Genomic DNA, 10,205 nt, shown 5'->3' with positions numbered 1-10,205 from the left:
AAGAATTGAAAAGAATAATTGTTTACCTTCACCCATTTTTCTCTAGACTTGACCACCTATCTAGTTGCCTGGCCAGTTGTATTGTGGCAATCGCATCACTTGTTCCTGCAAACTAGGTTTTTTGTACAATTGTCATGAGGTTGAGTTTCTGCATCATTTTCCCTTTTCATATTAATGTTGCTTCAACATAAACATAAACATAACTGATTCGTTTGATCAGAAAGTAAATACCCACTACTAGGGAAAACCTTATACACAGCATCTTAGCAGTAGCGCTGGACAAATCATGCGCTACTGCTACTTAGTAGCAGCGCCTGTAAATAAACCACGCTACTGCTATAACTTTAGCAGTAGCGCGTACTAGTAAAAAGCGTTGCTGCTATGTTTGAACTGGGCGCACATGGCTAGCCCAACTTAGCAGTAGCGCGTATCCTCGCCCAGCGCTACTGCTATTCTCCTTAGCTGTAGCGCTTTTCTCGCACACGCACTACTACTAACCCTACCTTATATATCCTCCCCACGCGGCCGACCCTCTCTCACTCACTCTCCCTCTCAGTCACTCTCGCCCGTGCCGATACCCATCGTCCGTCCTCCATCGAGGTACTCCCTCCTTCCCTCCTCCCACCGTGCCCTCCTCCCTCCGCCTCGAGCCGCCCCTCCTCCCTCCTCCTCCGGCTGCCCCCTCCTCCCTCCTTCCTCCTCCGCCGGCAGCCCTCCTCCCACCGCCCCGCCCTCCTCCTCCTCCGGCCGGCCCCTCCCCCTCCTCCTCCGGACACCCCCTCCCCCTCCTCTCTCCTCCTGTTGGGGAACATAGTAATTTCAAAAAATTTCGTACACACACGCAATATCATGGTGATGCATAGCAACGAGGGAAGAGTGTGATCTACGTACCCTTGTAGACCGACAGCGGAAGCGTTATGACAACGCGGTTGATGTAGTCGTACATCTTCACGGCTCGACCGATCAAGCACCGAAACTACGGCACCTTCGAGTTCTAGCACACGTTCAGCTCGATGACGATCCCCAGACTCCGATCCAGCAAAGTGTCGGGGAAGAGTTCCATCAGCACGACGGCGTGGTGACGATCTTGATGTACTACCGTCGCAGGGCTTCGCCTAAGCACCGCTACAATATTATCGAGGATTATGGTGGAAGGGGGCACCGCACACGGCTAAGAATATGATCACGTGGATCAACTTGTGTGTCTAGGGGTGCCCCCTGCCCCCGTATATAAAGGATCAAGGGGAGGAAGCCGGCCGGCCCCTATGGCGCGCCAAGGAGGAGTCCTCCTCCAGTAGGACTCCTACTAGGAGGGGGAAAGAAGTGGGGGGGAGAAGGAAAGGGGGGCGCCGCCCCCCCTCTCCTAGTCCAATTCGGACCAGGGGGAGGAGGTGCGCGGCCCACCTTTGGCTGCCCCTCTCTATCTCCACTAAGGCCCATATGGCCCATTACTTCTCCCGGGGGGGTTCCGGTAACCCTCCGTCTCTCCGGTTTTCTCCGAAATCACCCGGAACACTTCCGGTGTCCGAATATAGCCGTCCAATATATGAATCTTTATGTCTCGACCATTTCGAGACTCCTCGTCATGTCCGTGATCACATCCGGGACTCCGAACTAACTTCGGTACATCAAAACTCATAAACTCATAATATAACTGTCATCGAAACCTTAAGCGTGCGGACCCTACGGGTTCGAGAACAATGTAGACATGACCGAGACACGTCTCCGGTCAATAACCAATAGCGGAACCTGGATGCTCATATTGGCTCCTACATATTCTACGAAGATCTTTATCGGTCAGACCGCATAACAACATACGTTGTTCCCTTTGTCATCGGTATGTTACTTGCCCGAGATTCGATCGTCGGTATCTCAATACCTAGTTCAATCTCGTTACCGGCAAGTCTCTTTACTCGTTTCGTAATACATCATCTTGCAACTAACTCATTAGTTGTAATGCTTGCAAGGCTTATGTGATGTGCATTACCGAGAGGGAGCAGAGATACCTCTCCGACAATTGGAGTGACAAATCCTAATCTCGAAATACGCCAACCCAACATTCACCTTTGGAGACACCTGTAGAGCACCTTTATAAACACCCAGTTACGTTGTGACGTTTGGTAGCACACAAAGTGTTCCTCCGATAAACGGGAGTTGCATAATCTCATAGTCATAGGAACATGTATAAGTCATGAAGAAAGCAATAGCAACATACTAAACGATCGGGTGCTAAGCTAATGGAATGGGTCATGTCAATCAGATCATTCATCCAATGATGTGATCCCGTTAATCAAATAACAACTCTTTGTCCATGGTTAGGAAACATAACCATCTTCGATTAACGAGCTAGTCAAGTACAGGCATACTAGTGACGTTTGGTTTGTCTATGTATTCACACAAGTATTATGTTTCCGGATAATACAATTCTAGCATGAATTATAAACATTTATCATGATATAAGGAAATAAAATAATAACATTATTATTGCCTCTAGGGCATATTTCCTTCACCTCCCTCCCTCCCTTGTCTCTGTTCTTGCAAACTATAGGTAATTTAAATGTAGATTTTAGAATGTAGACATTGTAGAATGTAGGTTTTTTAATAGAATAATTTTTTTGACTATTTTAGGTGTTTTGAATAAAATAGAAGTAAGAAAATTTAGGATAGAACTAGCGTAGTAGAATTTTTAGCAAGTGTTTAATAGAAATAATTTATTTAGTAAGTGATTAATATAACTAGTTTATTTATATTAAGTGATTAATAGAGCTGGTTTATTTAGTAAGTGCTTAATAGAACTAGTTTATTTATAGTAAGTCCTTAATAGAACTAGTTTATTTAGTAAGTGTTTAAAATAATTAGTAGGTAAATTAATAAACTAGTTGAACTCGTTTAGTTTTAGTTGAACAAGTTTAGTAAGTAAATTAATAAACTAGTTGAACTAGTTGAATTAATATAAATAATGTATTTTTAGTAAGAAAATTAATATAACTAGTTGAACTACTTTATTTTTAGAAAGAACCTAGTTGTTTTCTATTTATAGTAAGTTTATATTTAGTAAGAACTAGTTGAATTAATAGAACTAGTTGAACATGTCATATTTGTTGTTATTTTTTTAGTTTAAGCAATTATTCGGGATGTATTTAGTGATAACTTATAGGGTTTTTGCTTTTGCAGAAATCAAGGAGCCCCTCCATCATCCCCGCCGTCGTCCCCGTCACCGACCCCCTCCGACCTCGAGGTGAGACCAGCCAAATCTGCATGTCAATATAAGTCCTATAAGATATATATGACGTAGATAAAAACATGTATATCATGTGTTGCTCAAATAGGATATGTGGTTGCCCAAGTGGCCCGTCATGTTTAGGTTACACCTCCAAGTGGCCTATGTTTTGCCAGAGTGTTGATTAATTTCCGTTCCGGCAAATTTCAGGCACTCAATATGTCCTTTTTAGCAAAGGTCATGCCGGATTTTTCCATGAATTCTGGCATGACTTGTGCTAGAATATGTAGGAAATATCGAGTGGCCTGGATTTTCTCGAAAAATAATGATCTAATTTAGGGTTTTTAGTACATATATTTAATTATACAAGTTTAATCTTTGAATTATGAACGTAGGAAATGTCGTACTCGGGTGACGAAAGTCTCCCGGGGGAGTGCAGCTGGAGCCACGACGATCGAGGTCTGTGAGACAGGTGCCCTCACCTGGACGATGATCGGCGCTTCAGCATTAAGCTCGAGGAGACCTTCGACGTTGAAACGGTACGCAACGACGACAAGTGTTTTTTTCGTAATTAAGCACGACTTCAACTATTTCAACGTGTAATTTTCATCTTTTACAATTCGACTAGCTTATCCCATGCCATGCAAGACGCTATTTTCTTGGAGAGGATGGGTTTTGAAGACCATGAAAATTTTGAAACAAAGAAAATACATCTAAGGACCCATCATGATATGGATTTTGAAGTAAATATGTACAATTCTCAGAGCGTAACCCATTTTGGTTGCCAAAATTGGGAAGCACTTTGCAAAATGTATGGTTTTTATGAGGGTATGATTGTCACCATGGATCTTGGTGATCCTGACATCGAGTAAAACAATATGGACATTTGGGTCCTTGTTGATACGCTTCCGATTCTACCGCTATGTGAGTTTCTCAAACATAGTTATTAACTAATTTATATTGTTTATTTCAAAATAGTTGACAACTTATTTCCATTGACAGCTTATTTTCATTCTTCAAAGAATGTGTAGAAGATGGTAGACAAAACCCACTACACCGATGGCTTCGAATTAACTTATAAGGAGAAAAATCATCTGATCGCATTTTGTACTTTCTTTGAGAATTACAATACCTATTATCGAACTCCTCCAAATTATGGTGAATACGTGCCACTAGTGCACGTGTTGAACCACGATAACTTCTATGGAGATACCCTGGTAAGATTTTTTACTATTATGACATCCGTGCATCTTTTGTATACTTCTAAAACTAGTACATCATTGCTAACTACGAAGTTATTACTATGTTTTTCAACAGAAAATTCCGATGGATTGAGTTCTGAACATACAGCCAGGTCATCCTACGGATCTCACCTGTGCATATCGGATTTCTGAAACCAGTGAACACATGCTAATCAAAGAGTGGAAAAAATGTTTGGACATTCGTAAGGAGGTTCTTGGAAGCAACATTAAGCGAAAGGCAAGAATTGGAGACAGGATAATCTGCATTCTCCATAATGGAGAGCCAGGGGCTATCTTGTTTTTTGCTATTTTACCTTAGAGAATATAGTAGGTCCTAAGAGAATGTAGTAGGTCCTATGAGGAGTTGATGATGAGGAGTAGTTGTGATTATGACTAGTGACCAACTTGCTATGTGATGTCTCATCGATGAAAACGATGATCATGAGGAGGTGTTATATGACAATGATGTATTATAATGATAAGTTGTTAATGATATGATGATGATGATGATGATGATGATGATGATGATGATGATGATGGTGATATTTATTATATCATTGCGTGAAAGAACCGCGGATTAGTTTCAAGTGGATGTCCATCCACTTGAAACTAGTCCACGGTTCTTTCACCCAACGATGTAATAACTCATTATGATGTAAAAACAATCTCTAACTTGCTGCTGTATGAAAACTTGTATAGAGGTGTATGAATACAACATGAAATAAAAAAAATACGGAATAATAGGAATAGCGCAGGCTGGAAGAAGCGCTACTAGTAATTACCAGTAGCGCCGCGTCAAGAAAGCGCTACTACTAAGTCGGTGTAGCAGTAGCGTGGGTTAACCAACGCTACTGCTAACCTTAGGTTATAGCGCCGTATCAGTAGCGCTCCTGCCCGCGCTACTGATAGTCCTAAAACCCGCGCTGCTGCTAGGCTTTTCCCTAGTAGTGACCAGGGATCCAAACATGGTTAACGAATTGCCTGGGAGCTTACAAGGTATGGAATGTCAAACTAATGGTAGTATCAGCATGCGTGTTGAGAACATCTTGTCCTATATGTCTCTTTTTTAGGGGTAAAATCTTGCATTACTCAAATAGCATCATCATCACAATCTGCTTTACTATCTGTGGCAAGCCGGAACCAAAACGAAGAGACAAAAGACGTTTGATCTCAGCAATCAATGATGCAAACATTGCTCTGTCCAGATCCTTCTCCTTGAGCACGTTCACTGCTGATAGCGTGTCTAGTTTCACACAAATAGGCAACTCTGATCTCTGAATGGCAATGAATATTCCCTCCATACAAGCACACAAATCTGCTTCGTGTCCTATATGTTAATGAAGAAAAGAAAATTTTAATTTCATATGAAGTATTTTAATAACCTTAAGATAAGTATGATTTTATTCATAATCATCTTTATCAATAACTTTGAAACCACAATCTCCCACACTTACAATTTTCAGAGTCCTAGTCTTCTTAAGCATTGCATTGATACTTCCTGCCAAGAGAAACGGCAAAATAGATATTAGAAAAATCAAGGCAGCCTAGAAACGCAAAAAATGAGTTAATCAATACTCATATTACTTCAAAAAGTATGATTCTTTCAATATCCAAAAGTCTCCAACCTTTTATGATTTAGTATGATTGCCACATTTACTGGAGATGTGGCCAATGTGTTATCTGCTCTCTGATGTCCTGCAAAACTACTAAAATCAGAGAAATCGTTTGCGTATAGATAAGTAATTTATGCAAAAATAATAATGGTTGAAAACTTACTTAAAAATGCAATGCTCCAATTCAGCAAACACTAATTTCTTTTTTCCGGGAACACGCATGAGAATTGATGTAAACATATTGAGAAGGGGAGAGTACATCAACCTAAAGAAGGCCAACAAGAGCAGCAGCGCCACAAAGTTTAAACAACTACTCCCTCCGTTCAAAGTTAGTACAAAGTTGGGTCATCTATTTTAGAACGGAGGGAGTATAAAACAAAAAGATGACGCAGCCTGAAGCTAAATATCGTTGTCTCTTCAGCAAAAATATTTCCATGAACAAATCTAGCTATAACTTAGTATTTTCTATTTATGTGTGGCGTGTCAAATTTTTCAATGAAGAAAATGAACAATGCATTTTCTAGATCTCAATTCTTAATCCGCAATTTATTAGAGCTTCAGTTTTACTCATCGTCCTTAAACTCTGGTTTGAACGAAGGGAGGAAAGAACCCTCTCCAGAACCCTTTCCCTCTTAAACTATATAAAGTTTATTTCAGAAATTTTATTTAGTGCGGTGTCTATAACACAGAAGAACATTGCTATAAATCCCTTGCACACCCTGTCCTTACTGTGATCTTCTCTCCTCACTCTTCTTTACACTTACTCGCTGGTCCATGATTAGATGGCGAAAACGGAGCCCCTGAATCCCTGATGGATGCGGTGCTGAGCGACTGCGCCTGTGTCTCAAGTGTGTGGATGCCTATGTGGTGGTCGTCGCCTTGCGCGATGCAGTGTCCATCATCAGCGCCTGCATGCTGGTTGCCCGCGAGCGACACGTCGTCGCCATTCTCGGCCTGCTTTTGGCGACCGTCCTCCAGGACAGCTGTGACGACGCCCTGGTCGTCATCCGCGGGAACCTGAAGGAGTCCGTAGACGCCCGCGACTCCACAAGGCGTGCGAGTGCTGGATGTCGACCTGCGCCATGCAAGGCCATCGTCAGCACTGGCATGTTGGCCGCTCATATGCGCCACATAGTTACCATCGTTGGGCTGCATGAGGCGGCAATCCTCCGAACGGCATGGCCGAAGCCGTGACGTCCGTCTGTGACCTTGTCGTCGCCTTGGTGGACGCCGCCCCCCGCGGGCACGCTGTCATGCGGGTGGACGACTCTGTTGCCCTGCTGGACGCCGCCTTCCGCGGGAACGCCGCCATTACCCTGCTGGATTTTTTTTTGAAACTATGATGATTTTTATAGCAAATTAGGAAACTATACACTCTAATGCATAAAAATCAAAAGTATCACCCCATCGGCCTCCTGTTGGCCGAAGAGTGACTTTTCGGCCTATGGTAGGCCGAAGAGGACTTTTCGGCCAACCATTGGCCAAAGAGGATTTTTGGCCAACCGTTGACCAAAAAGTCCCTCTTCAGCCACCACTAGGCCAAAAAGTGGTCTTCGGCCAACACCTGCTCTCTTGTTTTAAAAAATTCATATCTATTAGGATTTTTAATATTTTAATTTCATTCTTTTTGCATTAGATTAGAAATTTTATGAAGTTTCTGTGGATATCAAGTTTGACTAGATTTGAAACTTTGAATTTGAATTTTCATGAACTTGCTCAAATCACTAGATTGCCTATAATTTGAGCTAGGAGTATTTTTTAGATGATTCCTTTAATTTGAGCTATTTATTTTAATTTTAATTGCTTTGAATTGTTTTCTTTAGTTTTTTTGACATATTCTTTTAGTTTCTGTTAAGTTAATAGTAGATATTTTATTTGTAGTATTTTTTGTATTTTATTTCTTTGAATTGTTTTCTTTAGTTTTTTTTACATATTCTTTTAATTTTAATTGCTTTGAATTGTTTTCTTTAGTTTTTTTTTGACATATTCTTTTAGTTTCTGTTAAGTTAACAGTAGATACATCTTGACGAGACTACACTGGCCTCCTTAGTGTGGCGGGAGAGAACGGCGGGAAAGAAAATGACAGCAGAGAAAATGGCGGGAAAGAAAATGGAGGGAAAGAAAATGGAGGGAAAAAGATTGCGGGAAAGTATAGTTTTTTCATGTATAAAAGGGCAATGTTTGTACAGGATTTATAAGGCACTTTTAAATATAAACTCCTATCTAGCTCAAAGTTTTCTAGTAGGATAAAAGAAATAAAATACAAAAAAATAGCTACTGATAAATTAACAGAAACTAAAAGAATATGTTTAGAAAAAGCAAAAGAAAACAATTTAGAGTAATTAAAATTAAAAGAAATAGCCCAAAACCTATAAAACACTAAAACAGAACTGTTTTCATAAAAACCTAATTTTAAATAATCCTAAAATTTGCCAATTAATTACTACTGATAAACAAAGTCACAAAGAACCAGTACCAAAAAAGAATCATCTAAAAAATACACATAGCTCAAATTATAGGCAATCTAGTGATTTGAGAAAATTCATGAAAATTCAAATTCAAATTTTCAAATCTAGTCAAACTTGATATTTACAATAACTTCAAAAAATTTCTAATCTAATGCAAAAAGAATAAAATTAAAATATTAAAAATCCTAATTGATATGAATTTTCTAAAACAGGAGAGCAGGTGTTGGCCGAAGACCACTTTTCGGCCTACTTTTGGCCGAAGAGGGACTTTTTGGCCAACGGTTGGCCGAGAAGTCCTCTTTGGCCAACGGTTGGCCGAAAAGACCCTCTTCGTCCAACGGTTGGCCGAAAAGTCCCTCTTCGGCCAACAGGAGGCCGACAGGGTGATACTTTTAATTTTTATGCATTAGGGCGTATAGTTTCCGAATTTGCTACAAAAATCATCATAGTTTCAAAAAAAATCGCCCTGCTGGATGCCGCCTTCCGCGGGAACGCCGCTGTGCGGGTGGACGCCGCCTTCCGCGGGAATGCCGCCATTGCCTTGTTGGATGCCGCCTTCCGCAGGAACGCCGCTGTGCGGGTGGACGCCGCCGTTCGGGTGGATGCCGTCCTCCGCAAGCAAGCTACCGTCTTCCCAGTTCCCACAAGTGGATATCTTCCATGGCCATGCGCTTGACGGGCAGGAGAAGAGGTGGACAAAGATGAAAGGTGAAAAGATAGGAGGAGGAGGCGTGCGATCTGGAGTAATTAGTGCCGGAATTACAACGGAAGCGGAGGTAGAGGAGCATAGTTGGAAAGAATCGTTGAAATGTCTCATCGTGCAGACCATGGATTATATTTGGCAAAAAAAACCCACACTAAACGGAACCAGGGGAGTAATCAGTTAGAACTTTTTCCTAAATAAAAGGTTCGTGAGGATGGTCTGCCTGCAGAACATCCAATCTGAACCGTTCGATTGACTGATAGACCACCGGAACATTATGGGCTCTTAGATTTCACTTAATCAATTAGATCTGAAGGTTCTGCTAATCCCATGTACGCTTTGTGATGTCTCTTTAGAGAAACACATGTTTACTCTTTTAATAATAGTGTAGATGTAGATGTAGATTATGCTTATATACAAGTTGAGGGGACGCAGCCAAAGGAATGCGAGGGCTAGCATTAGTGCGAACTGCCTGACGGTTAACAAGGGAGATTTACCCCGTAATTAACACATGTTAACATATTTAATCAACATGATTTACCTCATAATTAACACATGTTAACACATTTGATCAACAGTCGAATTTGGATCTTAGAAGGGTGACTTTGCTAGAATGGACTTGTGTCTGATTTAGTAGAGATTAAACATATTTATTTTTTGCTGATTAGTTTATATATAACTCGATAAAAATCAACGTAATTTTATGTTGGATACCTTCCTATGTTTGTGTAAATAACAATAAATATCTTCATGAAAATTTAACTTTCGAACAGCATACTTCCATATATTTGTGTAAATTTCAAACATTTATCGTCAAAATTGACAGCTGCAGCAACATGTTCCATGATGATCTAGTATAATCATACTTTTATATGTATGTTCTCGACTAGTAAAGCAATTACAACAACTCCTTGTAGATATTTCTGTGATAATTTGTAACCTCTTATTTTTAACAAGGTA

This window comes from Triticum urartu, chromosome 1 (assembly GCF_003073215.2).
Source record: "Triticum urartu cultivar G1812 chromosome 1, Tu2.1, whole genome shotgun sequence".
Taxonomy (NCBI): domain Eukaryota; kingdom Viridiplantae; phylum Streptophyta; class Magnoliopsida; order Poales; family Poaceae; genus Triticum; species Triticum urartu.
The sequence above is the reverse complement of the archived record's forward strand: the minus strand, read 5'-3'. Positions refer to the sequence as shown.